Consider the following 26,368-nt stretch of genomic DNA (forward strand, 5'->3'; position numbering starts at 1 on the left):
GGAACCCTGGTTACCAAAGGCTTCCAATTGCTGTATGTTCAGCTGAGCATGGTTAGAAGACCTTTCCTTACCTTTGTGCTAAACACCTGAAGTGGAGCCCAGTGTGGGTGTAAATGTTGGTGGCAGCCAATTCTTATTAAGTCTGAAACAAGCTACAGGTAGGGTGACATTCTGTTTATTTAGAACAATAGGAAATACTAGAATGTGATGGGAAGTATAGGATTTTGTTATTGTGTGTGCATGTAACATCTATCATTTCCTTTGCGTATTCTTTCCCCCCCACTTTTGGTCTAGAGTCTATTGACAGATATAATTTTTATTCATTCCATGACCATATCCACTGAAAGTTCACCCAGCGCAAGGTTGTGCATATGCTCCTTTGTGACCACCAGTGACCAACCATGCAACTTTTAGAGAAGACTACAAAGTCTCATGGGCTGTGGCATGTTAAAAACTAATGGTCTCACATCAACAGACTGAATTCACCTAATAAAGCCAGTGTGGTGTAGTGGTTAAGAGTGGTAGTCTCCTAATCTGGGGAACCGGGTTCGAGTCTCTGCTCCTCCACATGCAGCTGCTGGGTGACCTTGGGCCAGTCACACTTCTTTGAAGTCTCTCAGCCCCACTCACCTCACAGAGTGTTTGTTGTGGGGGAGGAAGGGAAAGGAGAATGTTAGCCGCTTTGAGACTCCTTAAAGGGAGTGAAAGGCGGGATATCAAATCCAAACTCTTCTTCTTCTTCTAAACCTGTGAGTAGAGGCCTTATGCAAGGGATTCCACTTATGAAATGGGGCTTTCTTCCTTTTCCCCCCTGCACCCCCTACAATTGGCTTGGAGGGTTTCAGGAGAGCCCTAGAACAGCATGCAGCAGGGAGGAGCTTCCATCTGGGAAGCTGCTATGATTGCAAAGCTGGAACATTTGTAACAATGCAATTTTGAATTCCACTCAACATGTTGAGCTTTCGTTTCCTTCAGATTGAGTAACTATGACCAAATCACCTGCATGTCAATAGTATGTCCCCCAGGGTCCACTTTAGGAACTAAGTAATGGACATTCAGCAAGGTATAATTTGATTGACCCTGGCTGCAGCTGCTACCTTAGATGCTCCAGGATGTGTTGTCCTAGCAGTTCTGTAACCACACAACCTTGTGAGGGTGGGGAGGTCTCCACCAGAAAGAAACAGTGGGGACCACCAGGTAGCACAGAATTATAGGATGTTTGGGGCCACTGCATGTGGGGAAAATTAAGATGGTGGCTGCCCAGAGCCTCATCAGCAGGCATCTTCATTGGTTGTGGGTCCTGACAGATGTCCTGAAATGTTAGGTGATGATGTTGGATCTGATGGGAACCATTGAGCTGTCAGTTATTTGGAGCGACTTTCTTAGTTAGTGTGGCATTTGGCCCTGAATGTCATTACAACCATTGATGGCAATGCCCCAATTTTTCTGACCCAACTGCCAGTTTAAGAAAGGAATCTCATTTTTCCTATACAGCATTAACATACAAATACTATAAAAATCTGACTGTTGTTAATCATTATCTTTCAGCAGTTATTTTCTTATTTTTTTAAATATAAAGTTCTTTTTCCATGCTGATGATAAAAACTTGTTTTACTGCCTGCAGTGTACCCTGTGCTTTAGATTTCTATGCCTTCATATTTTGTATCCTTATCTGTTCTTCCATTTTCTGCAAAAGACTTTAGTACTCAAAGAGCAGAGGGATGCTACCTGCCATGATTTCTGCCAGTACAGTGATGTATTTGCAGTATGAGACACAGACCATTTTCTCCCTCTGGAATTACAGTGAGGAGAAGTGTTGGGTATGCGTGCCTGTGTAGTATTATTATTTTCCATTGAACTGGGGCACTTTAAACTGTTCTGAGAGACTATGTCCCTAGTCCCTGACTTAATACGGAAAAATAATAATGTAAGAATAGCAGTGAATCGTATACAGGAAGGCTCCAGCTGTGATTGCTGGCTTTTTAGTCTACAAAGCAGCACTAGGAGACTCAACTCAATTTAAGGGCTATGGCAGGCTCTATTTCACAAATGAGAAGTTTAGGCCACAAGGGAAGGGGAGAACAAGAATTGTATGCATGTGTTCATCATTAGAGTTGAGTGAACCGTTCACTAGATAGCTTAGCTTTAAGCAAATGGATATAAGAAATCTTTATATACACTGATTCATTATTAGACTGATCAGTAACCCTAACCCTAACCCTTGGGAAAGAACTGGACTGATTGGGTCAGTCAATTGTTCCTTCTTACCTCACAGAGGGTATATTCACACCAGGGCTGACTCTACCATAGAACAGTGCTGTACCACTCACAAAGCCTCTCCAGAAGCAGGCTACATCACAACATAACATCATCCAAGAGGCACAACTGGGGAAAAGGAACATAGAACACTCATACAAATGTTCATCTCTCCCAATAGAGCTCTGTGTGATGAAGTTACCATCCCAAGGCCTATTCACACTGCAGGCAAATGGGATGTATCATGTGGGCAGGATATATCCATGTATTAATAGAAGTGTTAATTGCATGGTATTATCTTCATAGTGACATGTATGAAGCCGACTTACAAATCCCACTCATTTATGGCAATTTATTTTTTGTTGTATTGTACTGCTGGTTTTGTATACTGCCTTTGTGTATTTCAGTAAAAAATAAATAAATAAATAAATGTGGTGGTAACAACAACAACAACAGCCCATATAAATGATTCTGTTATATGAAACCATTATTGCTGATGTGACTCTAGGAAAATTGCATTGCCGCTATACGCCATATGAAAGCTATCCAGAATTTTATCCAGAGGGGTTACTCAAAATGCATGGGCCAGCTTCATCATCCAGATACTAATGCATATTCCAGCCATGTCCCCCAGCCTACTTGTGACCAACATCAGTCTGAAGGAGGACTATGTGCAGGGATACACAAGTATGAACACTGGCTTTGTTGATGTCACATCAGCCAGCAGGATGCAGACAGTGGAGGTTACTCTATCAAGGCAAATGGGGTACTTCCTCACCATCCTCAGTTCTTCCAATTCCAATTCTGCCCACCTTCCTATTTAAAAGTGGCCAGCTTCTAGTGTGGGCACTAGCTCTTGTGTTATGGATAGCCTCTTCATACTTGAATATGGGTTATGGGAGAGGTTTGCAATGTTGTGTGAGAAATCCCATTGAATCCTGAGCGAATGCTACAAATGTGAACACTATAACATGAAAAGACCATATTTTTCAGTCTATGAGACGCCCCCTATTTCGGGGGACTCTGATTTAAGAAAATGGAGGGCGATGGCCCCGTGTTTAAGATGCCCCCTAATTTTGGACATAATTTTTAAGGGAAAAAACCTAGACTTAAACACGGAAAAATATGGTGAATGGTGTACTCCGAAGCTGATGAAAAATCTCAGGGCAGGTGAGGAGGCGTAAGTGAGCAGAAAAAGCACACAGGCTAACTTCCATAGTTACCAACACTTTAGTTATACAGACAAGCAGCTTTTATTCCTCAGATGTTTGTTATAGACCTTGACCTGTAGAGAGCCACAGATGATTTATATTGTATTAGTGGTAGTTCTTCCTTGCTCTCAACAAGCCTGACTGATATGTTGGATTAGCCGTTGTGCACTCATGTTTTCTGCCTCATTTTCCAGGGTAAGGGTTTGTTTGTTGGTAATCCTCTTTATAGCTCTCTTTCTTCCATAGCCCTTATTCAGCAAAAAGCATTGGACAAGGTATACTGTTTCTTGCTCCTGGGTCTGGTAGATATTGACAAATCTCTGTGGAGAGGAATATAAGGCCCAGGGTTAAAAGTGAAGAAGTGTATCCAGACAAACTTAGTTGTGCTTACTTCCAGTTGAAATCAACGGGACTTAAATCATTACTAGCATGTCCCATTGATTTCAGTGGGAAGGAGAAACAAATGGTAAGACACAGATTCCATATATGACAACACCAATCACAGGAAGAAAAAGCAAGATGACCTTAAAGAGCTCAGGAAAAGGTTTATTAGGCCCAACACATTTCATAATAAATCCTGTGTCACTGATGTAGAGATAAATAATATAAAACTATGAAATACTTATATGAACCAGTACTTAATGGTAAGACTTTATATGGTCTCAAAAGATCAACAGCAACCAGGAACAGGACAAACAACTAATCCATTGTTTAGAAAGTTCAGACTGGATTAAACTGGATTCAGCCCAATTTCTTTCTTTCTCATCAGCAGATGAAGCACACCACAGTGAGATCTGATTGAGATAGACGTGGTTTAACTTCATGATATTTTGCATGTAGCTTGTACACAGTTTTCTTTGGGATCTGAACATATGGAAGAGCAGTCAGTGCTTTCCTTGCTCATTGCAAGCACACTCTGTGCCCTATTTGCCATACACACCATCTGTTGTTAGGGCATATGGATTGGGCCGTTGTCATGTGCTGAGCAGATAGTTGTACCACCAGAGATTAAGCAAGTAAAGGAGGAGAAAAGCAGCAATGACTGGATGCAGTCAGGGGTGAATGATGCGCTACTTCTAATACTGCTAATTTATTTAGTATTCAGACTTCACTGAAGAACCTTTTGTCACATCATCCATCACAGAATGGCACTGGAGAGATGGAGTTTAGAAAAATTAAAAACCTGTTTGTTACTGTAAACCAAAGAGCATGAACAACATCCATCAAACACAGACAGAGGTGGAAGATAAACAAGAGTTGGTTGGAACCAATTGATGTGCACTGATTTTTTTCATAACTCCAATTTATTAAAATGCTTCTGCTAGAGATTAACTATCTGTAGTGCAATATTTATCTTCTCTCCCCTTCCATCTGCATGGCTGCACATAGCAATTTCAAACACTTAAAAAAATTAATTGGAGAAAAAACATGTTTCTTCTTATTTTTTATAGTTTTACAGCTTATGCTAACGCCTGTATTTAGAAGACACACCACAGCTACATTTTTCAGTATGTTATAGCACATGGCAGGCATAAAAGGTATGCCTCCTACAGTAATGCTAAAAGCTGCTTGGCTTAATTCCCCCTAGTGTGTGCACAAGTATATGAGCTCATCCAGTGAATGGAACAGGCAGCCTTGGGGAGGTTCTATCTATCTCAGCTTCCATTTTATTTTATTTAAACATTTTATATACTACTTAACACAGTAGTCTCTAAGAGGTGTACAATAAGATTTAAATAAGCATAATAATGATAAAATCAGTTAAAACCATAAATAAAGGAAGTATTTGCTCAGCACCAGAAGTTCAACAGGAATTGGGGGAGGAGGGCATGTCTGATCTCAGCTGGAAGTTTGACAAAATTGGGCCCAGAATTGAGCACATGGCTCCTGATAGAGGTGAGCTGTGCATTCAAGCCACCACTAGGCATGACTCCTCCAGATGGTCCTTAAGGTATCCTGGACCGAATTTGTTAAGGCCCTTGTAAATTAATAGAATAACCTTGAATCAGTTTCTCTGTGAATTAACACTTTTCCATGTCTAAACTGGGTATGATAGTAATTGTACAATCTCACAGGGATTCTTGTTTTGATCACACACCAGAACCTTAACGAGCATCTATAATTTTAAATGGAATTTATGGGGATGCACAGCTATAAATAGGGATGTGGGTGGCGCTGTGGGTTAAACCACAGAGCCTAGGACTTGCCGATCAGAAGGTCACTAGTTCGAATCCCTGCGACGGGGTGAGCTCCCATTGCTCGGTCCCTGCTCCTGCCAACCTAGCAGTTTGAAAGCACGTCAAAGTGCAAGTAGATAAATAGGTACCTCTCCGGCAGGAAGGTAAACGGTGTTTCCGTGCGCTGCTCTGGTTCGCCAGAAGCGGTTTAGTCATGCTGGCCACATGACCTGGAAGCTGAACGCCGGCTCCCTCAGCCAGTAAAGCAAGTTGAGCGCTGCAACCCCAGAGTCGGTCATGACTGGACCTAATGGTCAGGGGTCCCTTTACCTTTACCTTTACAGCTATAAATGATCACCAAAACAGCGATAATCAAATATCCTGGAAGTAATTCAAAGCAGTACTAAACAAAAGTCCTTTAGTGGTGTCATAGTTGGGCTAGAAGAATGGCTTGTGCAAGATAAGGCACAGGAAGTCAGCATGGGTCTCATTACTGGTTGTACAACAGATTGTTGTAAGCTCCAATACTTCCTGTTGTGAAACCTGTTGCATGATAAACTTTCACTAGTGCAGCTGTTGGATTTCATATGGCACAGCCATTATTCTTGCTCTTATGCTAGCACAACCCTTGCACTGGCGGTCAGAGAACATTGAATCTGGAGTCATGGCTAGTACCAGATGGTTCCAGGCTGGTGTGCAATGGGTGTTGCACAACCTAAGAAGGTATGATCCTACCTTGGGAAAATTGCCACTCTTTTCAAAATTATTTTGATTTCCTTTGGAGGTTCTCAAATGTTTTAACTGTTTAAGAACCTTAAAATTTGCTTCTGATTCTACACTAGATAAAGATTTTGCTGCTGCTTGAAGGATTCTTAAAATTTGGATGCTTAGATGACACTAAGCCACCTTATGCACTTTTGAAAAAATAAAAGGAATAATAATAATAATAATAATATGCAGTAATTATGACAAATCGTGATTCGTTCTTTCCTGTTTGGCATCTCTAGTATCCTGCAGAACAACTTTTAGATTTACTGAAAATGACTCTGAACTTCACTTCAGTTTGAACACCTCTAAACTTCAACCATTCCCATGTATCATCCAGACTCTGTACTCATAACACTGGGAAGTAGATGCAATTTTCTTTTAAGGCAAACTTAATTATATTTATGCCTTTTCAAAATGACTGCTGCCAAATTTATATCTGAACTCATCATATCAGTGGATTAGACATTCTGTATCATTCCCTGCTGCTGACTTCTGAGCATTATTTACTTGATTATAAAGCCTGGTTTGATGGGACACAATCACATTTCTGTTCTCAATTATCAGCCCAAACTGTGTTAGTCAGAGATCCCTTTGAATAAAGAAAATGACCTAATGGGTTAGTTCTCTGCCATGGAATTCAAATGTCTCTATTCAAATGTCAAACCAAACTCACTTTCGCTCCCCCTAACCTTTTTAAGTTAGCTAAAAGTATGGAAGCAACAAGCAATTTGATTTGCAACTTAGGGGCAGTTCAAGCATTATTGAAACTGGCATTCCTGTATATGCAGTGGAGCACAGGCTACATGTCTGCTGCCTATTACATATCAATTATAATGTGATTCATATATCTGCACAAGTACACATAACCTCTGCAATCCATCTGCCTTGAAGGAGGAGGAATGGACGCTTTAGAAATTATGAATCGTATATCACAGCACCCAAATCCATGCTGTGTGTGCACCAGTAATCACTACTATCCCAAACATGCTTTCTTTTTTTTAATTCACAAGCTATATATATATAACTGTCACTATAAATAGCATTTATAAGCGGCACCAGGATGACTGTGAAACTCTTGTATTGTTTTGAATGTGAGTGCATTATACTGTACAGAGTCAAACGAAAGCCAAACCGTTTAATTATTGCTTTCTGCATTCATATTCCTTGGACATGATTCTCTTGTTTCCAGTCTTCCTTTTCTTTTCTCTCTGTTAAATATGAAATGGGAGTAATTAATTTTAGACTCCCTAGAGCCTATTGCAACAACCTTGGGAATTGGATAACAGTCTGCACGAGGCAAACCATGTTGTCAAGATAATTTTTACTACAGCTTGATGTTTCTTGTGCTGTTCTAATAAAGACCACTCCATTTCACGCACATAAAACTATATTGACAATCAATCCTCCACACTCTGGCTATTTCAACCATTTGTGCTCTTCCTTTAATGCCCTAGGACACCTCTGTGTTAACTTATAGTGTGGTAACGTCAGCTGCTTGCATGCATAAGAATTTAGACAGCTGCAAATTTTATTGCAGCTGTTTATCTATTGAGGGAAGGGCAAGTAAGCATTCTTCCCCCATCCCTTTAAATTGCACAGCAGAAAACCCTTGGTACATTTTCAGGCTATGTTTTCATTGACTCCCACATAGCACCAGATCTATTTACTCAGATTACTACCTATTGGTAGAACCAGATTATCACCACAAAGATAGGAAGACACATGGAAAATAGGATGCTGAGTCAGACAACTCATCCATCTACCTTTGTATTATCTGCGCTGACTGGCAGTGGCGCTCCATAATTTCAGACTTGGGACATTCTCAGCCCTAACTGGAGATGCCAAAGAATGAACCACATCTCACATTAATTTCTCATTCTAATTCCAGGTGCTCAGCTTGTGGAGTCCTTGAGTTTCCATTCTTCTCTAGCTGAGCTTCTAGTGAAGCACTTTCACATCAGCTGGCTAACAGCTCTAAGATGGCTAATTAACCTAATTGGCTTATCTTAATGATTTAGGACTATCTACAAAGGATCCATACAATGACCAAAACATGGAAATACACCTCAGCTTCCATTTTATCATGATGGTGATTAGAAGAAAACGAAGCTGATTTTACAGAGGTGACCTGCTTGCTAAACAGAGCTCTTTAATATCAGCTGCAAAAGGTCTGAAAACTACCAGTTTGGAATAATAAAGCTTGCCATTAAACAACGTTATCCACTGGTCTTGCTGCCAGCCCAACAGAGAGCATGTGAGAAACATAGCAGGGTTCTGTAGTCTGTTTTGTATTGTTTCTGCATCTTGTCTTGCACATTCAGGGATGAGGTTGTATGAATTTTTCAGCATATATCCTGCCCAGCTCTGGAAGCTCAGAGCAAATGGTTCAGAACAACAGATGATCTCAACAACTACTTAAAAAAGAACAGATGGCCTAGGTGAGGCAGGTATCACTAAGATCTTGACCCTCATGAGGCTGGATGTGGGGAAACCCTTCATGCCTCAAGGGGCATAAAATGTCTTTGACCGTAACTAGCTCTCTGTGGAAGGGCTCTTGATCCAGCAGATGTTACCACATGAGTTGAGGTGATATTTCCTCTGATCTGCCCTTCCCACTATAGGACCCTGCACTGCCTCTCATGATGCTCTGGAGGGTCCACCAACCTTCTAGAACAGTTAAGGGAGCAACAAGGCTGCAGAGAAGATGTATCTTGTGAATGTCCCTTTGTTCATCAGACCCAAGCAGATGTTCCCCTCCTGTTGCATCATTTAGACAGCATTGGGATATTTTTTCACCCAGGCATTTGTTACTTGAAAGGTGGCAGGTTTCAGCAGAAAGTGTTACAGGATTCAAATTGGTTTATTTAATTGCTTAACTTTTTGTAATTGTTTAGTTATTTCCTTGTAGAACTACTAAAATATAAACTCTGTTATGTTGTTTGTTTAATATTTCGTATTTGGGGCAACATTTAATTACCGGTATACATATTTATTTATTTATTTTTAAAAAAGAAATTACCTATTTAATTGGAAGCAGAATGATGATCAGAACAGACCATTGGCCTGATCCAGTCGCTCTCCTTATGCCTTCAGAGGCTGAAGTAGTCTCCTGACTGCTACCTGTTACCTGTAGGGCAGGTGTGGGCAACTTTGGGCCTGCCATAAGTCAGACCCTCCAAGTGTTGCTATTTTCCAGAGACAGTCCCTGATTTACACAAACCATCCTGGTTTCTGATTTGATCTGGAAATGTCCCACTTTTCCTTCGGGTGCCCCTATTTTCATCAGAGAAATGTTGGAAGGTATGGTAGGAAGTCCCTCTTTTCATTGGAGGATGTTGGAGGGTATGGAGTTATCTGACCCCAGAACTGTCTGAAAGCAGCCATGTATAGGGAAGTTTTTTATGTTTTTATATATGTTGGAAGCTACCCAGAGTGGATGAAATAATCCAGTCAGATGGGTGGGGTATAAATGGCAAAAATTATTAATATGGAATGGGACATCCCTATTTTCATCAAAGAAATGTTGAAGGGTATGCATAAGTTGTCAAACTACAGCTCCCATGATCCCTGGCCCATTGGCTTTGGTTGCTGGAGCTGATGGTGTAGCAACATCATGAGAGCTAAACATTTCTCATACCTGTTGTAAGGAATGCTGCTGCTCCTGGAAGCATCTAACTGACCACTGTTGAAAACAGAATGCTGAACTAGGTCAGTCCCTGTATTGAAGCAGCTGTCTTCTTATCTTTAATAAGGGTTTTTTATTCAAATGTTCATAGAGTTTCCATCGCTTGCTAAATATAAAAAATTAGACCATGTCACAGTAACTTTCTGGTGCATTTTATCCTTTAGATGTCCTTTGAGAAATCTTGATGTACAACCTAGTCACTTTCAAGTGCTTTTATTCATTGAGAATGTGATTTTAAATGCCTGTTATTATTTTTCAGAGAGACCAGGGTGTGTGTGGGGAAGTCTGCATAACATCAGCACTTCAGTAAAGTGTAAAGCAGAGTGCATTATGTAATAGCCAAGGTTATATATATATATATATATATATATATATATATATTGCAGAGCTGCTAATTGGAAGATGAAACGAGCAGAGCAAAATGCACAGGCGGTGTTTTCCACCATGTACCATATGATTAAAAGATCACCTTTTTTGCTTCATACCCGCCATCTGACTCAGTTTTTTTCTGATGGATTCAGCATCTTCCTGAACTGTATCCAACAGAGAGAGAAGGAGAGGGAGAGAGCTAAAGTAAAATAAAAAAGTAGAGCTTGTTAAGTTTTGGGGGCAAAAAGCAAGCAAGCAAGCCGACAAACAAAAACCCTCTATCACGAATTGTTTGTGTCACTCACAGTTCACCAAAGAGATTTTCCAGAGAACTACACTACGTAGTTTTGACCGTTGAAGTGAAAATCTTTGCGGAGCTTACATTTTCAGGAATAGTTTGTCGTTTTCCAATTGCTTTAGGATTTTCAAAGTTCACTGTTCATTTTGGCTCCTGGTTTCTTTTAAAATTTATGTTACCAGATGAAGGAGCTAATCTCTTTTGATTCAAATCCATTCACTCTGGGAGTTCAATTTAAAAAGTTAGTACGTCCTCAGAAAGAAATTGGGGGGGGGGGAGCCCCAGCAACATGAAATTGGATTACTTTCTTTGGGGGGAAAAAGGTGACTGGCAGCCCCATCTGTAACTAGTTATGCTGATTTAGCTCTATTGATTCCAGAAGGAGAAGGGACCAAACAACTTAAATCTATGCATTTAATTGTGTTATTTCTTCCTGACCATTAGAGAGGATAAAAGAGAAGAACAAGATAAGGAAAACAAAAAGTTGCATTAAGCTATGAAATTGACACCCAAATCTTATGGATCACCTCAGACTGCAGTTGCGGCAGAAACCTAATCACATATTGTGGCAAAACCTCCCTCTTGCTTTTCTGCCTGGCCCATTTCCACCTGTGCTGGCTGGTTGAGCCCTGCCTGACTACATTTACCAAGGCTGCTTCATTTACTAAGGGTGACTAGAGATCATGGATCCATTCAGAGCATGTTATGGGAAGAATCATGGTCATGTAGGTTTTTCTGGCCCCTTGCAGGAGACAGAGGAATTGTTGGTGGGTGATGCCTTAGAGCTTAGATCTAAAGGGTGACATGAGACAAACTGTTCAGCTGTTGTTTGGCATGCCGTTGACATGTTTTCTGCTACTTTACATTATTGATTGTTAATACTGCACTTTTCAACTGCCTCATTGTAATGAAGTGAATTGGTTTGAAACCTTCTGAGACACCTTACTGATTTAGCATAGCTGGGTAAAGATTTATTAGCTAAAAGTGGTTACAGTGGTACCTCGGGTTAAGAACTTAATTCTTTCTAGAGGTCCGTTCTTAACCTGAAACTGTTCTTAACCTGAGGTACCACTTTAGCTAATGGGGCCTTCCACTGCCGCCGTGCGATTTCTGTTCTTATCCTGAAGCAAAGTTCTTAACCCGAGGTACTATTTCTGGGTTAGCGGAGTCTGTAACCTGAAGCGTCTGTAACCTGAAGCGTCTGTAACCCGAGGTACCACTGTATTAATTTTGTGATAATTGGGACATACCCAACTAAGTTATGCGCAGAGCAGTCCCAGACTTAAGCCTGTTGATTTCAGTGGGTCTGTTCCCTGTTGGATACATATTGTTTGCGTTCTTTTCCTTTGGATATAAATATTGTTTGTTCCCACAAGTTCACAGAGGAAGGTGGTCCATTATGCAGCATGACTCTGAATACAAGCTGCTGAGAATCAGAGGAGCGTAGGATGGTGTTGCACTCATGCCATGTTTGCGGGCTTCCCATGGGCATCTGGTAAGAAAAGGATGATGAACTAGATGGACCTCTGGCCTGATTCCATAGGTTAGTCATATGTTCATTAGGGGGAATGCCACCAGCATCAAAATGCCAACTCCCACCTGCTTACCTTCTTACTTATCTCCAGTCCAGGAGATGGAGCTACCCATAAACTCCTTTCCCCACTTAGAAAAAGGGCTGTTCTTGAAAAATGTTGTAGAGAGGATGAGGAGGACAAAACTAGACTTAGTTCGCTCTGCTTGTTATTGGGTCTGCTTTCACCTACTCCCTGATTTCTGCCCTGCCAGTGCCAATGGGTACTAACCACCAATAGGCATGTATAGACCAAAATATCACCAGTTTATTACAGCAACAGACGAAGCCAAAATATAGCTGGTACAGGATGCAAGAAAAAACTGGGAGGTCACACCACCATGCATAACTGTCATTCTGTAGATAGAAGATGCTGCAAAGGTTTTAGTAAAACACAGCTCTTTACAGTTCAACTATAGATTGCAGCCAAGTAGACTAATCCTGTTAATGTTTATTCAGGAGTCTTAAACTTTAAAGGAGACTTTCCCCCCAATTTGCATAGATATGCAAACTTAATCAAATATAAATTCTGATTTTGAAATTCAGATGGTTTTTATTCAAAAAATTTAAGACTTATTCTGAGATCTTTTTATGACTCTTGGGTTTTACTTTCAGCTTATTTCCATTCACAGTCATTTTTATTTATATTATCCATTTTTTGTTTTTGTTTTTTCCTGTTAACTTTTGCATTTTGATACTTTTCTTCAGCTACCTATGCCTTAATGATAAATGACAAGTCTGGGGCAGTCCATCATCTGGTGACCTGTTTATAATCTATCTTCCTCATTTCTTGATTTTAAAATGGCATTTTTTAAACAAATAAAAAGCAGCCCCTTTTCTCACTGCAATGACTACTGATGCTATGCTTAATATGATGCAATGTTTAATATTCAGGGCTAGTTTTACTGCAGTGCTTTTGGTACAGTAAACCTTTATGCTTTTATGTTTCTCTTTTTTCCTTCAGATTTATTTTATATCAAACATTTTTGTACCCAGCTTTGTTCTTTCCTGATTTCAAGAAGTGTAAAATCAATAGCCATAGCAAGAATACAATGATAAAACTAGAAATAAGATTCCTAAATTAACTTCCAACACTTTGAAGGACCCAGGATGCCTAACAGCAATTAAAGAAATTATACAAATGTCATAACAAAATACAAATATCATAAAAATACATTTAAATGACAACAAATTTATAACCACTTTTAAAGATACAGTAGCAAAAACAATAAATTCTTCCTGTTGATCTTGACCAGCATCACCAAGTGCTGGCAAGATTAATGTGTTTTTAAGCAACATCAAAACTTCAGCAGTAGGGAGGGCAATCCTATCTCAGCAATGGAGAAGTTCCATAAAGAGAGGCCCTGCCCCCATGCCACCACCCTATGGGTCTCAACCAGGGCTGATCCATCCATGTGGCAAGGTGAGGCGACCACCTTGGGGGCAGCAGATTCTGCCTTCAACAAATACATCACCCACTGCTGCTGCTGCTATGGTGAAAGCAGTGGCTGTGGTGCGCTCCTTGGAAGTCAGATCTGCCATCTCCTTGGCTGTCTCCCCATGCCTCCTCTGCAACATCCCATCCCTAGGGAGGAAATGGCAGAAGTTGCCTTCTCCTGGGTTCTGCGCCTGCCCAGTATGATTCAGAATGTGACCTCCCCTGTGTTAAAATTAAAAGCAACAACCTTTTAATTCCCACTTCAGTTGTCAGGTAAGGTTGATTTGACACCCACCCCCCGTTCCCTAAACAGTCGTATCTTGGAAGTCAAAAGGAATCTGCTCCAGAAATCTGTTCAACTTCCAAAATGTTCGGAAACCAAAGTGTGGCTTCTGATTGGCTGCAGGAAGTTCCTGCAGCCAATTGGAAGCAGCAGGAGCCCCGTCAGATGTTCGGCTTCCAAAAGAATGTTTGAAAACCAGAACATTTACTTCCAGATTTCGATCTTTCAGGAGCCAATTTGTTCGGGAGCCAAGGCATTTGAGATCCAAGGTATGACTGTATATATTTTCATTCACTCCTCCTTCCCTGGTGGGGGCATTTTGTGGTTTACCTTTGGTGCCAAAATGTATTGGGCCAGCCCTGCTCTCACCTCTTGGTTTCTGTTGCCCTGTAAACAATGGCAAACAATCACATTGAGCATGTGTCACTCCCCTCTGGAACTAAAGGGCAATTCCCCAGGTTTGCACATGCTCATTGACTAAGAACATTGTTCAGTAACTTGGTTCTGACCTAATGAGAAAAAAAGCGCAAATTATAGGTAATATTTTAAACTGGGAAATAATAAAATTAAACAAAAAAGAAATACTTCAGGGCAAGTTGACTTATCAAGCAAAAACAGCTAAGAACAACAGAGCACTGGAAATTAATTCAGTACATGTAGGTTGGCTCCATATCATTCTGACAGGTCTCGCACCTACCAGTCCTTGAAACAAATAATAAAAATTCTTCCTCACCTCTCCCCATCTTCTCCCATATCTATATATACTTAAAAGTCGTTTTCCCAAGAGAACAATTTACTGTTTCCTTGAATTGGGCATCACAGTTGTAGACAGAAGGAATGCAATGACCCCAATAAAGCAAGTTGCCTTGCCCACAAAAACTGTCAAAGCTTTCTTCCTTATTGTTTTCTAGGTTAAGGAGTTAGCAAAGTGGGAAACTTACTTATTATACAGAATCTGTCTAACTCCTCGCAAACTTTAAACAGACACACTAAGCAATGATGACAACTTTGGCCAAGATTTCTGTTTGTGTTTGTAAAGAAATGTACTGCTTTAGGAAGAATGTTCCTTCTGTGTTTGTGCTCTCTCTCTCTCTCTCTCTCTCCTGCTTTCTCCTTTTAAATGTACATTAAAATACACAGGACTCTTGCAAATGTGATTCTTCTAAATGGTAGTGTGGGAGAAATCAAGGTACCATAGCATAATCTAAACTTTCCAGGATAGTTTCCTGTGGGTTTAAGTGGTGTGCAGATAAGAATGTGAAAGTTCACAGAAAATAGCAGAGCCACATGTAATGATATATTGATTTTGTAAAAGTTCAGCATGGATGCATGTTTCCCAGCTACAAGTGGGACCTATAACAAAATGTTACCGAATGGAGTGTTGAAAGCTAGTTGTGCCAGCCACTCAGCCATACCCTTTTCAAGAATTCTCCATTCCACCACCACTCCTCAAAAAACAGTCAACATTCAATGAGCACTGTGCATGCTCAGGCATCATTGTGCAGTTTGGACATTTCCCCTTTATTTTTACTTTGTTCTGCAAACTTCTAGGTTCACGAAAGCCTGATGATTCCTTTCCATGTGTGTGTGGTGACATTTTGGCTATATAAGTATCTTCATTCAGATAATGAGTCTGGTAGTGGTATATAGGATAATAAATCTATAGCATTTTTCACTCTCTTTTTTTAAAAAAAAAATAAGAATAAGATTCTGATCTCCTTAAGAGTTAATTTGCACAACCAGCTTTCCCATTAGAGGATATATTCAGTGTTGAAAAGAACTTTTACAGTTGAACTTTTCAAGAGCTTTTGTTTGGTTTGGTTTGTTCTGAGTAGTGCCACCAGCTTTGCTGAATACCTTTCCTAGAGAGTTGTGCTAATTTATACACTGTGTTCCTGAGGTACGAGGCTGCCTTTACATTTTGTAATTGTGCTTTTGCATTTTCTATTTGCATTTCAACTTGTGATTTGATTGTTAAAGTTGTTTTGGTTCCATCTTTTATGGCAAAGAGCAGGAGATAAATGATGAAACTGAACTTACTACCAATGTTTATCAGTAATTCAGGTCCATTAAAAATAAGTAACAAATGGATGAGGGGGGCATTTTTATACCTCAAGCTAAACTCCAGTGTATCTCTTGATAGTAAAATGTCTCAATACCAAACCAAGAGTATGATATCAGAAGATATCTGCTTCCATGGGTCACTTTTGTTATGAGGAAGAAGGAATAAAAACAATATCCTGTGGCATTTTATCTCACTTTATATGTCAACATTGGCTGGGACAAAAAAAAGGGGTAAAATCTGTATACAGTGGTACCTCTAGCTGTGGACACGATCCGTTCCGAGGTGCCGTTCGCATCCCAAAAAGTCCACAACTAGAGTGGCGCTTCTGCGCAAGCGCAGAGTGCAATAGAGCACTTCTGCGAATGTGCGAAGTGCGCAGAACACTTCTGCGCACACGCACGTGGCAAAACATGGAAGTATACACGTGTTTGCAAGCCAAAAAGACACAACATGAACCTAATGCAACACGGGGTATGACTGTAGTATAAAATACCTAAAATGTTCATTCAATAGCTTAATAATTGCATCACTAACTTAAGTCTAAGTGAGTTCATTGAGACCTTAGTATAACTAGAATCTGGTTTAGAACCACACCCACACCCCCCCACACACACCCCTTGAAAAAATATACAGGAGTGCACCATTCATGGTTGTGATCTTTCTGTAAGAAAACCATCCCCTTAATTTAAGAAATGGCATTATTGCCTAAAACTGTGCTGATTTTTTTACTGAACTAAATTACTTAATTATAGATTTTGAAAGATCCTTGTTGAAGGGAGCACTGGAGCTGTGTCCATGATTCATGTTCTTAGCATTATTATTCCATTCTTTATCCTGCCTAATAGTCTACCAAAATATCTGAAATCTGAAACTGCCAGCTTTTCAAGGACTTTTTGGGCTTGGATGGTATGTAAAACAGTTTGGGTGCGTGTTTTTTCTGAGTCAGGTGTGCTATTTTTGCTCATATTACTCATTTGAATTTCTAAGGGATCAGCAGCCTGCTTGTCATTGTATAATCCAGGAACGTTAATTAAATAGATCAGCACATAAAAGCAACAATTTTCACCTCAAAAACCAGCATTACACTGAGTAGGTCATGTTTCTTATCTTTAGAGATTGCCAAGAACACTTAAGATGACTATAATTGGGGAGGGGAGGGGAGTGGAAGGATGTAAGAATCTTTAAAGTTCATCTCAGTGTTCAGCTTTCCATGGTTTATCATTGTGTTATGCATTCTTTTTCAGTATCTCGTCTTTTAATCACATTTCCTCCAGTTGGAGAAAAAAGAGGATAAAAGCATCCTGAAGGAAGAACGTAAGAAAAGGGTTGATTTTTGCCCTCAGTCATATTTAATATTTGTTCGCTTGCTAGTGATCAGAGGTTTATTTTCAGTTGGCCACAGATTTCTCTTCACAGTCTGGACAGAAAGAAGGTAGAGTAGCAACATGGACTGACTCTGTAAAACACTGCCATGGAATTCAGGGAGACTCCTCCCCCAATGCATTTTCCTGAATTTTTCAGCCAGTGTCTGATCACTGCATGCATATCAGTTAATATCTTAACCCTGCTCCACTGAATTGAAATTTCAGCCTTCACGACATAGGAAAATGGTCACGTACATAGCTATTTTTGTGGAGGAGGGTCAAAATATTAACTGATATGCATGAAATTTCATATATAGCTATATAATCCCTAGTGCCTTTGGAGCAGGCATTTTCAAAAAAAGAGTTTTTTTATGAACCGCCCTAGTAGGGCAGTAATTGTTCCTTGATAATTTGTAACCCCCCTCCATGATGGCACCTGGGGCGACCCACCCCGCCCCCCTTTCCTACGCCCCTGGCCTGGAGTTGCCTGTGAGGCTCTGATTGATTGCCTGTGTGTAGGTGCTAATTTCAATCATTTGTAATACAGTCAGAGGCCTATTAAAGGGTGCTGATTTTGATGCATTCCAAGTTTGCTAGCACAGTGTCAGTTTTTGTATCTGACTCACCTTAAAACAAATTGCCTGATTTTGACAAACATTTGAAAAATAACCGTTCATAATAACAGTGCCAAATATTAGTGATCAAAACCACAAGAGGACTGATTGACTGACATTTAGAATTCTGGTATTGCTAGCTAGCATATGGAGGAAGAAAAACTAGCTCAAACCAAAGCGTTTATGAATAAAACTGTCATTTGGACATATGTTGCTTCTATTTAAAACTGCTCTTTCCATGTTTATATACAGTCTGGAAAGAGAGAGAGTGAGAGGATCAGGAAGAAGTCAGGCGTTTTTGAGTGTTTTAAAAACAAGTTAAATTTCACTTCATCTACAGAACATTTCAGATTCTTCTGTTTCTGCATTATGCTATTTGTATGTTTCTGCAATGGATAGAAGCAGGAGTCTCTCTATCTTTTTTTGTTCACTGAAAATGCCATTAGTCATAAATACCAAGATAAGCTTCTGAATTGAGCTTTGTACCATTTAATATGTCAAATCTGAAGATAAGATTGGAGTACACAGACAATTAGGGGTGCCAGTTATCTTCCATATATTCAAAGCCATAAAAGTAAAGTAATATGATTTTTCTTTATGTAATACATCAAAGAGAATTTTACAGCAAAGACATGAAGCAGTGGTTAACTCTTCCTCCTTTGGAAATTAGTAGCAAGAAACTCTTCAGGTTTTTCCATAATATCGACTTTATTCAATCAGTTTAAGAAAAAAACAAACTACAGTGCAATATACCCCAAATATACCCAGCCCCCCAAGGAGGACATGCAATTAAAATCTTAGTTCTTTATGTTAGGATATTTCCGTTCCACCTTAAAAGGGAGCAGGCTTTGTGAGTCACAGAGTCTGTGTATTTCCTGTTCACAGGAAGTTTATGTTTTGTCTTTTGCTTTCGTTTCTCTCTGTGTGTCTGAGACACTGAAGCAGGCAGTCATGTTTTCTTTGTTCTGTCCAACGCTGAATAAAGTTGTAAATATGCTCTCCTGAGTGCATCTTTCGCTGTGTGAATTCTGCTGATAGAGCGTGCATCAGCTCTGGAATATGTCAAGCTATTTCCGGGAGCTTGTGTTGCTAATTGCTGATACTGTATCTACGGGAGATCGATGGACGTCCGGAGGCGACGTAGAGTCATGATGGACTTTGTCTCCCTGGCAGTATCCCAACAACAGGTTATGGGACCAGATTCACGGCACTTACAGGAGAGTAAAACTGCGAAAGAGACTGTGAAGGTATGTGTGGGAAAAGCGAAAACAAATGAGGCTTTTCTGATGCCGCGGAAGTCTTTTTGAACTCCGGCCGGCTAATTGGCCTGGGAGTCGAGCCAAGCAGGCCTCAAGATTTATGAGTAGCCAAGATAAGGAGTTTCTGAAGTGAATAAGGCTCACAGCTCAAGTGAAGAGCTGGAATGGAGTTTTTACAAGCTTCTGAAGCTGCTGAGTGCCCAAAGTTAAATCGGCACAATTATGAGACCTGGGCAAAATGGTGTGAAAGTCTACTACGACAGTTTGGAGTGTGGCATACTGTGTGTGAAGCCCCTCCAGTTCCTCTGACAGATTGATGGAAGGCCGAAGATTCAAGGGCCATAGACGTAATTGTCTCGTCCGTCTCTCTGGAGGAAATTGCCACGCTAGCTGGCAACACGACTGCACGTCAGATGTGGAATGCTTTGAAGATAGCCCATCTGCCAGTCATCCCAGCCCAGAGTTTGACTGCATCGGAGGTCCTGGCTGTTTCCCAGAATGCAAGTGAATGCAGGGATGCCGAGGGCACCGGTTGCAAGCTGCAGGAGGAGCTGACTGTGATGTCATCCCAGGCAGCATTCCAACCTCCAGGGGGAGCCAAGGAGTCGGCAGCTGAGAGCTCTGTTTCTTGTGGGAACCAAGGTCATCCTCACAGATACCAGAAGGCCAGAGGTAAACAGAGACAGATGCCTGCAGATGGCCTGAAGAAGAAGGGGGGTGAAAAGCCCACGCCAGTGGAAAACAAGGCTTTGTTTGCTGGCACAGCTTCACCAAAGGCTAAAGGCAAGTCTGATGGCCAGGAGCAGGGGGGCAAGCAGCAAAAGCCCACGCCGGTGGAAAACAAGGTTTTGCTTGCCAGAAAAGCTGCTCCAAAGGCCAAGGCCAGATTTATTATTGATTCTGGATGCACCCGCCGTCTGGCAAAAGACCGGCATCTCTTTATCTCCTTCAAACCTCAAGATGGTGAGATCCACCTGGCTGACGGAAAGACATTACGAATTGCAGGAGAAGGGACTGTGAAACTGGCAAGTCTGCACACTACCATCAAAGATGTACTTTATATTCCAGGTGCTGCAGACAATTTGCTCAGTGTCCCACAGCTGACTGGGCGTGGCTTTGAGATTTCCTTCAAGAGGAGCGTCTGTGTCATCAGGAAAGGCAAAGAGGACATTTTGCATGCAAAGTTTGTAGATGGATTCTTCTGTATAACTTATGATGACAATGGTGCTGTTGTGTCTAATGTTGATTCTTGTTGTGTTGCACAAACTAACAAAGTTCTTCATGCAGGATGCATTCATGATGCACATCGCAGATTTTGTCACCTGTCTTGGCAGGCGCTGGCCAAGATGCCTAAGTTGGTTGAGGGTTTGAACATCAAACCCTATAAGATTCACATGAAATGTGTATCTTGTGCAGAGAACAAGGTGAAGGTTGCTCCAAAAGGCAAGGAGTCTAGCAGGCAGGCTTCCAAACCTAGTTGGTCCACTTGCGCCCTCTTTGGGTGGAGCAAGGTACTTCATGGTTCTAATTGATTCTTTTTCCAGGTACATTCATGTGTTTATGCTCGAGCAGAAATCGCAAGCGTTTCCTAAGTTCAAGGCATTCTGTGCTTGGTTGGAGAACGTTCACAGTAAGCGTATCGGCTGTCTCTTTACTGATCGAGGTGGGGAGTTCACTTCTCAGCAGTTTGAAGCTTTCCTGACTGAGAAGGGAATCCAGCATGACATGTCAACGCCTAGATCGCCATGGATGAATGGACTTGCGGAGCGAGCAAATCAAACGTTGCTTCAAGGCCTAAAAACCTTGTTGCATGATGCCAATCTCCCTGAGAAATTTTGGGGGGAGGCTCTGTCGACTTTTGTTTACACTTTTAACAGGAGACTGTCATCGCCTATTGGTTGTACCCCCAATGAGAAGATGCTTGGTAAGAAACCCAACATCAAGCACATGAGAATCTTTGGTTCTGACATGTGGGTACACACCCCACAGAGCAACAAGCTTGGGAAGCGTGGGGCACATGGTTTGTTCATGGGGTACGAAAAGGGAGCATACAGGGTATGGATGACTGACTCTAAGTCCATTAAGTTCACAAAGAGGGTTGAGTACAATCCTAAGTGGGGGGGAAATGTGGGAATTTTCCAGAGTTACCCAGAGGAGGATGAAGGTGATGTGAAGAAAGCAGATAATGTTGAGGAAGCTGAGGATGATGATGATGATGATCAGAGTTCGGATTCCAGCTCAGTGGGCGGCGCTGCTGCTGGTGTCAGCGACAGTGATGACACAGCAGACTACAAGAGCGCAAAGGCCTCACTCAGACCATCTGATGCGTCTGACAATGAACTGGAAGAACCACTGTTCACCATTGGTCACTTTTCTCCTAAGAAGGAAGAGATGAGTCCAGAAGACTTGCGTCTAGTATGCAGGTCTGAAAGGGCGACGAAGGGCAAACCTCCAAAGAGATTTGCTGATGAGTTTGTAAGACGGCAACTGCTGTTCTTAGTAGCTCAGAGAAGGTGTGGGAACCTTCAAGCTTCAAAGAGGTTCAGGAGTTAATCTCTAAAGATGCTGAGCCTTGGCTTAATGCCATGAAGGCTGAAGTTGATTCCTTGAACAGGAACCAAACTTGGGAACTGGTACTGGTAGTCCCAAGAATGAGACTGGTTGGCAGCAAATGGGTCTTCAAGGCCAAGACAGACCAGAATGGCAAGGTTGTCAGACACAAAGCCAGATTGGTTGCCAGAGGTTTTTCACAGGTACCAGGACAGGATTACCACGAGACCTACTCACCCACCGTCAAATATGAGAGCATTCAGCTGATGCTCAAGATAGCTGCAGAGGAGAAACTGCATGTTTCCCATCATGACATTAATACAGCCTTTTTGTACGGGATTTTGGGGGAGGAGCTGTATATGCTTCCACCTGATGGAATGCAGATACAGAAGGGAATGGTCTGTAAACTGCGGAAATCCTTATATGGTCTTAAGCAGAGTGCCAGGTGTTGGAACACAAAACTCCCTGAGACATTGCTTTCTCTAGGTTTTCACCAGGGCAAAGCTGATCCATGTGTGTTTGTCAAGGAGGAGGGGCAAAACAAACTGTATTGTTTATGTTTTGTTGATGATCTTCTGATGTTTTGGAAGAATCAGGCTTTGTACCAAAGCACCCTAGCTCAGCTGAAGGAGCACTTTGACATGAAGGATCTTGGTGAGGTATCCAACTATCTTTCTCTGCAGGTGGAGAGGGACCAAGCAGGTAATTTTCTGGTACACCAAACACAGAAAATTGCTGATGTATTAATCAGGTTGAATTTGGTTGATGCAAACCCAGCAGACACACCGATGGTGACAGGTTACCAGGTAGATAGTACTGCTGAAGCGTTTTCTGACACTACGTTGTACAGATGCATTCTAGGCAAGTTGAATTTCATTGCTAGATGCTCAAGACCTGACATAGCTGTAAGCACTAACCTGCTTAGCAGACATGCTAACAATCCTACTGTTCAGGATTGGAAAGCTCTGAAGTGCATAGCCCGCTATTTGAAAGGGACATTGCACTACAGGCTGAGGTTCACCAGTCAGAAGACTGGAGGTCTTGAAATCTTTGCAGATGCTAGTTTTGGAAGTGACACCACGGATGGTACAAGCACTTCTGGAGTATGCTACATGTACAAACACTGTCTGTTTGACTGGCTGTGCAAGAAGCAGACGACAGTAAGCCTAAGTTCCTGTGAAGCAGAGCTCAATGCTCTGTCATTTTCACTCATGGATTGTGAATGGTTGATACAACTGTTTAAGGACATCAGAGTTTCTGTGAAATGTCCTTTACAAGTGTATCAAGACAATAGATCCTGTTTGGCTTTGCTGAACTCAGAGAGTTGCAAGCAAAGAACCAAGTACTTGCAGATTAAGCTACATCGTGCAAGAGAGTATATTCAGAAAGGACTCATTCAGGTGTCCTACATGGCAGGAAATGAAATTCCTGCTGATCTGTTGTCTAAGGTTGTTAACAGAGAACAACTTAAGGTTTACGTACAGAGGTTGCAATTGGGTTGAACCACAGGTACTACAGGTTACACGGAAAGGGGGAGGATGTTAGGATATTTCCATTCCACCTTAAAAGGGAGCAGGCTTTGTGAGTCACAGAGTCTGTGTATTTCCTGTTCACAGGAAGTTTATGTTTTGTCTTTTGCTTTCGTTTCTCTCTGTGTGTCTGAGACACTGAAGCAGGCAGTCATGTTTTCTTTGTTCTGTCCAACGCTGAATAAAGTTGTAAATATGCTCTCCTGAGTGCATCTTTCCCTCTGTGAATTCTGCTGATAGAGCGTGCATCAGCTCTGGAATGTGGCAAGCTATTTCCGGGAGCTCGTGTTGCTAATTGCTGATACTGTATCTACGGGAAAACGATGGACGTCCGGAGGCGACGTGGAGTCATGATGGACTTTGTCTCCCTGGCAGTATCCCAACACTTTATTGGCAAGACACCCAATGACATCAGCTCCTAAGGTGCAAGAGTCACATGCACTGCTCCTGCTAAATAGCTAGGCATCTCCTTCTGCAGTATTCTCCGACTCAACAGTTGGAGCAACAGCATGACCATGCCTCCATCAGCACATTTAAACCCCCTCTTCTGATGCAGTGTGTTCAAGCCACCAGCAATTTTTCCTGTGTGTCAGCTCCAGCTACTCCTCCTGTTGTTTTAAGCTTATTCTCACCATTGGAAACTGTGAGGGACTGTCTCTTCCACCTCTGTACCTTCCTGCAGCTCTTCTGCACCTACTCTTCTTCTCCCGTCTCTGAATGCCCAGCCTCTTTCTCTTTTCCCACCTCAGAACCCCATAAATCACTGGCCCCTTCCCACTACTGTCTGCCCCGACACACTAGCATGACAAATACACCAGTGGAGATTCTGCCAGTGGAGCTATGACGCAGCAAGGATGTATAGAGGACCAGCTGAAATGGGGTGGAAATGTGGGCAGCATAGGGAAGGAATGGACTTATGCTGCATCCTGTACTCTTTTCATTGTCACTATCCAATCTCTTCAAAAGAAGCATGCAAGCCATGGGCATGGCCGAAAAGCATGTGTGCTTTTTCCATCAGGGGAATTAATTCTTAATTCTAGAATTTCTCATTGCTGAATTCAACAGCATAATGGAAAAGAGAACCAACCGAAAATTTAAAGCTGCAAGCAGAAATTGATCTTTTCCCATATATATATATATATATATATATATATATGTATAAGATTATACAGGTTGGGCGGCCAACCTGTATAAATCAAGCTCTAAGAAGATTGAGCCTTCCTTCTCTTAGAAATGTCTCATTTTCCCCACTTCAGTGTGGTGCAATCCATCTACACCAAATAGTATACCATAGAAGATATCAATAGACTGCCGTGGAATCAAATGGCTTTATAATCTGGTGAATTTAAGAAGGTTCCCCAGCAGGATTCATATCACTATAATTTTGAAGTCCAGATCCAAACCTCATTGGTTATGACTGATGAACTATGATTGCACTGATGTTGTATCATATGAATATTTGTCACTCTATTTTTGATGTAAACATGTACTGACTAACATGCTCTGCTTTCCAAAGTGCCCACTGGAGAAAAGTAATAATGCTATCACCAGTCATATTCTAGGGGGAAATGCACATGGTGCAAAGTTTAGAATAATATTATATATCTAGTTAAAAGTGCTCAGTCTAAAGCCCAGAAGAATTCTGTCATTGTCACCTTTCATAGATTCCAGTTTTCTTCACAGCTTGGATTAAAGTGACACTTTCTGATGAAAGCTGAGTTATTAAGAATACTCTCATGGAAGTCTATTCCACTGAATTCAGCTAAATGGGTTTAGAAATGAGGCAAAGTATGTGAGGTTACAACCTTTTACTGGGCAACCTTCATTGCTCAAATTAGGAGCATACCTGTGCACATTTGATTATGAATAAAGTCCACTAAACGTACTTTGTGAGACTGGAGTCAGCATTGTCACCCAGGGGAATGAAGCAACTTCAGGCAGCCCTGTGGAATGGTGGTGATCAATTTAGTGGGCGAAATCTGGGCAGCTTAGGATACAGTGGATCTCCAGTTCAGCTTGCTGATTCCCAGCTCATTAAACTCCAAACCCTGGCACAGCTGAAGATACACTTATGTAAATTACTGAGTCAGGGATTAAGCAGCTGAGCTGAGACAGGCTGAATTCAGGTTGGTGCAAAAAAAACACCAAAGTGGACATGATGGGGGTGAAACAAAAGAGGACTTAGGCTGGCTCCTAAGTTCAGTTTGGTTATGTGTACTGGAAACTTAGCACACTATTTTAAAGGGGTTTTTTTGCCCTCTGTTAGGCTTAGACAGAGCAACAGCAGCTGCCCTGCTGCTAGATGGCATTTGGATCTGGTGTAACATTAACTTAACACCAGTGTGCTTTATGCCAACTTTTTCAGCATATGATTGCTCCCTAAGGCAGAAATTGATATCTGTGTGGCACAGGAAGGCTTGTAAAGTGTTCTCCTGTATGTGTAGTGCCATTTGAGATCAACTTCAGGTAGCAAAATGTCATGGGCAGAAAAGCCAAATTCTCATGTGATGTCACCAAGCCTGCGGTGGCATTTCATGAGACGTTGGCGAAGCCTTGTGACACTTGAAGTTGCCTTATGTACCTTTAGCAGTAATGCAGAGGAGGGCATTTCAGCAATGGTAAATCAATTTCATCATCACTTTACCACATGCTGAACTCTTCACAGATCCATTCAGGCCTCATCCTCAGTTTGATTCCAAGAATTGGCCTTGACATTTATTATAATCTGCATTTATTTTCTCTCTGTGTTTAAGCAAACATCATCCTCAAATGAAGTGACTTGTACTGCCTCTTATTCAAAAGGCTGATTATTAAAATGATCTGCTGCTGGTTTTGGATTTTCAAATAAATTTGGTTCCATGGTAATTCTACTGCACAAATGGCAAGGGCTGTGTCACAATTTGCTGTTCTGCAAGATTGCATTGGCCAGTTG

At 41.4% G+C, this 26,368-nt stretch overlaps 1 long non-coding RNA gene across 1 annotated transcript in view; it reads right to left on the minus strand.

Moving 5' to 3' along the window:
- Window positions 1-3,467: 3,467 nt before the first annotated feature.
- The window catches only part of LOC308481705, a 28,820-nt gene continuing 5,919 nt past the window's right edge, over window positions 3,468-26,368 (minus strand). The window contains exon 3 of the long non-coding RNA XR_013988829.1: window positions 3,468-3,787. This is a non-coding gene — a long non-coding RNA (uncharacterized lncRNA). The remainder of the gene's footprint in view (window positions 3,788-26,368) is intronic.

The sequence above is a fragment of the Podarcis pityusensis genome (assembly GCF_964106645.2).
Source record: "Podarcis pityusensis genome assembly, chromosome: 7".
In the NCBI taxonomy this organism is placed as follows: domain Eukaryota; kingdom Metazoa; phylum Chordata; class Lepidosauria; order Squamata; family Lacertidae; genus Podarcis; species Podarcis pityusensis.